Source organism: Phalacrocorax aristotelis, unplaced genomic scaffold, assembly GCF_949628215.1.
Source record: "Phalacrocorax aristotelis unplaced genomic scaffold, bGulAri2.1 scaffold_49, whole genome shotgun sequence".
In the NCBI taxonomy this organism is placed as follows: domain Eukaryota; kingdom Metazoa; phylum Chordata; class Aves; order Suliformes; family Phalacrocoracidae; genus Phalacrocorax; species Phalacrocorax aristotelis.
Window position 1 is genome coordinate 30,237 of NW_027441362.1, and position 3,772 is coordinate 34,008.

Sequence of the window (3,772 nt, forward strand, 5' to 3'; positions counted from 1 at the left end):
TGTACTTAGAAGTGCTTACATAGGTGTGTTGGTTTTTTTCTTTTTTATTTTTTAATGCAGAAACAGCAATACGATAGATTTAATACAGCTAGCAATTAGATGGGTGTAGCTTTAGAGCGTCGGCTGTTTACAAAGCAACCGCACACCTTCTTTAACTCACAGTTTAAACAAGTAAACTTGCAGTGCATCACACGTGCTTTGTACAGTCACGTTCCACACGGCAGGCCAGATGCTTCACCCTGCCTTGTCCTTCTTGCCCCGACTCCAACGGGACCGCCGAGGCCATCCTGGGGACAGCGCCGCTTTCTAGCAGCTGGGTTGCTTGCCTGGACGCCCCACAGACAAAGAGTCATTTCCCCACTGAACCTCTTCTCAAATAATTTCCTAGCCCTGCAGGCCCCACGTCCTTTGGTTCATATTTCCTTTTTTCCGGGCTTGATGCACAGGACCGACGATTTCCAGAAATAGAAACAGAGGCTGATTCAGTCCAGGCTCAACATTCTCTGACCTAAACCAAACTGTCTTCGAAGAGATAGCTGTACCGTAGGCACCACCTCGGGAACAGAAGTTGCCCTGTCATAAAAAAAAAAAAAAAGAAGGAAAACAAGGCATTTCAGGCTGAGGAGGCTGAGCGGTGTGCTGGGGGCGGTGGGGGTTGGAAAGAAACAGTTCAGACGATTAGAGCGAGCTTAGCGTTGCAAAGCGTGCCATTATTTTTAATTTGGCAGTCAGAAGACAATAGATTCTGACACTGATTTCCTGTGTGCTGCGGGAGTTCTCTCCTCAGCATTCCTGTGCACCATTTTACTTTTGTGTCCCGTCCGCTTCGCTTTTGCGCTGTAGCTCTCCGGTTCTAGCTACGCTTCCCACCACCCCCATTACTCTTTGACAAGCCCAGCTCTCACTGTGCTTCCCTTCCCTTCCCTTCCCGTATGCGCGTGCAGGGAAAAGCCCGCGCGTCTGCCACTACAGGACACGCTCTGGGAGGCAGGAGAGATGACGACGCTCCCTGACAGAGGACACAGCTGAGGGGCGGTCCGCCGGGGCTGGGGAGATGGCAGCACCTTCCCTCAGCTGCCCCATCCGAGCACAGGTGCAGGTGAGCACTGAGGAGAGACAAGCAGGCAGGAGCCGCAGAGCGAGAGAGAAAATAAAATTCACGGGTGGGTGCTACTTGCGTCTCATTTTTAGCGCAAGGGATGAATTCTCAGCACATTCTTGGAGCTGCCCCTTTGGGACTCACGGAGAAGAGGGAGGTTGGCCACGCGGTGCAGCCCAGCTCTGCTTCCCCTAAATGGTTTTACTGTTCAGGTGTTGCCCTAATCTGGCCGGTACCCCTGCAAAGAGTTTGGGATTTCTGCTGCCTCTCCGGGCCAACCGCAGACCCTGACTTCATCGCAGCGAATGACCCTGCGCTCGTCAGAGCGGTTGCCGAGTCACATCCCGCTGCCTTCCCTGCAGAACCGTGACCCTTTTTCAGCCCTTGCCCCCTCTTCTCTCCGCTCGTTGCCCATCCCTTTATCAGTGCGGCACCGATCCTGCCTCCAGCTCGCCCTGTCTCCACCTGCGAGCGCCCAACAGGAGCTAAATGTCTCCTCAAGGACGCACGGAAGAGACGCGCAGGTAACCCAGCACAGACCCCCTGCAAACATCTTCTTTCCATTTTCTTTCCTCTCCTGACACGAAGAGATGACTTAGGAAAAGCGTACTGCTCACACTTCACCTGCACTGCTTCTACTTTCACTTTCGCTCTCCTTGGCAGTAATTAATAGCGGTGGCTGGGGGGGCTGGGGCATTCCCCCAAAGCGGCTGCAGTTACATCCGGGCGGTTGTGGCACTCCATTAGCTCTGTAGTTTTTAAATCTAAATCTTCTGGAATTGTTAGTTCTGCTCAGGAATCACCCGTACCTGCAAATTTTCTTAATAGCTACGCTTGACCCCAGCCACTGTTTAACAGCTCACCTTTATTTCTCTTCATTTAAGAACCTAAAGCTTCGTTTACTGCTTGGGTTGGAAGCAGAGCTGTCGCTGCCTCTGAACTTTCTAACAGCCCTGTTACAATTTCAGTACTACCCGCTCCAATTTAGCTTTCCGGGTCGATTTTCATTCTAGATTCGAAATTTCCTTATTTGTTTCTGATCAGGAGTCATTAATGCCTGCAGTTGATTTAGTAACGGCTGTATTTAGATTGAGCTATTAATGACTCGCAACTCTATTTATGGCATAAAAAAGGACTGCCTTTATTTTTTTAACTACAGATTAGGAATAATGACTGCCTGGTTTGTTCAGTAATAGGTGTGATTAAATTTAGTCACGACTCTCCCTAAATAATATGTATTTATTTGCACTCTAACAATTTAACCTTCCCTTTACCGGCCAGGGGCACCGACAAGTGCCCGTGCGTACCTCCGCTCCCCCTGCGCCGGCTCCCCAGGGAACAGCCTCTTACCCTGACCAGAGTCTGCAGCGGCCCGTTGTCATCCCAGCTCCTCGCCCTCGAGAAAGCGGCCGCCTGAAGCGGCGGCAGCTCCGCTGCTGCCCAGAGGGGACGGAAATGGCGCGGGGTAAAGCTCTCCGGGCCGCCTGCGTCCCGCGCGGAGGCGGTGACCTCAGCAGCCTGTACGCTGTTGGGGCCGAGCCAACAACCTGAGGAGGAGTTGCAGGGCGTAGCTGTTTCTGCAACAACCACGCTTTCCCGCCTGGCTGGACAAGAAAGCGGGGCCTGCGGGGGCCTGGAGAGGCAGCATCGCTGCAGGTTGTGCCACGGCTGTTGAGAGGCCAAGGCAACACCTGAAACAGTGAACGGCACAACTAGTGAAAACCCCCAAGGTTCCGGGTTCAGTAAAGACAGGAATTGCAGCAGCACAATAAAATGATCTCACGAGGGGAAAAAAAACAGCAAAGCAAAAACCAAACCCCAAACAGAACACCATACCACTAACCCGTCTCACCGCCCCCTCAGCGCCCAAAACAGCATCCTGGGAGAAAAAAAGCAAAGCAGGCCACAAGGGACCTTTCTAGTACAGATGCCGCCAAAGAGTGCCAAGCTCTGGAATCCTTACCTCAGGCAACGCCTCCGCTTCTCTAAACGCCAGAGCACGCCTGCCCGGGGGGCTGAGACAGCCCCAAAGCTGCGACCGCCCGAGGGAACACGGGAGCACCGACGCCAGAGAAGCCCAGGGCCAGAGCCGGGGCTCTTCCACCCCCGGGCCCCGCCCCCGCCCTTCCCACAGCGCCCCGCGAAAGGGGCGGGCCGAGCCCCCCGGGGGGTGAAGGCCCCGGGAGCCGTACGAGAGCCGCCTGGAGTTCCCGGCACGGGAGGGAGTGGGGAGAGAAAACACCCAAACCGAGCCCCCCGAGCGGAGCAAACACAGGCTCGGGCTGTTGCCGGGGGGCGGGGCCTGTCGCTAAGGGGAGAGAGCCGGCACCGCCCCCCGGGCCGTTGCCGGGGGGTGGGGCCTGTCGCTAAGGGGAGAGAACCGGCACCGACCCCCGGGCCGTTGCCGGGGGGTGGGGCCTGTCACTAAGGGGGTGTGTCCAAAGGGACGCTGGCAATGCCCCTGGAGCCATCACCAAGGGCAGGGCCTGTTGCTATGGAGGGTGGGGCCAGGCAGCACCAGCAACACCCCCAGGCTGTCACCAGGGGGTGGGACCTGTTGCTAACTGGGGATGCTGGGGAGCACACGAGCACGGCCCCACCCCACCAGGCCCTCGCCAGGGGGCGGGGCCTGTCGCAAAGGTGGGCGGGGCCAGAGGGGTCAGATATCAGCCC

General features: G+C 56.0%; 1 long non-coding RNA gene across 2 annotated transcripts; it reads right to left on the minus strand.

Moving 5' to 3' along the window:
* Nucleotides 1-283: 283 nt before the first annotated feature.
* LOC142051450 (uncharacterized) lies at nucleotides 284-3,180 on the minus strand. 2 transcript variants are annotated; one of them, XR_012658484.1, is made up of 3 exons: nucleotides 3,063-3,180; nucleotides 2,407-2,790; nucleotides 284-573 (listed from the first exon to the last, which is right to left on the minus strand). It is a non-coding gene; the product is annotated as an uncharacterized LOC142051450 (long non-coding RNA). The 2 variants fall into 2 exon arrangements; XR_012658483.1 differs by having other exon boundaries at nucleotides 295-573; nucleotides 2,450-2,790.
* Between the last annotated feature and the right edge of the window lie 592 nt (nucleotides 3,181-3,772).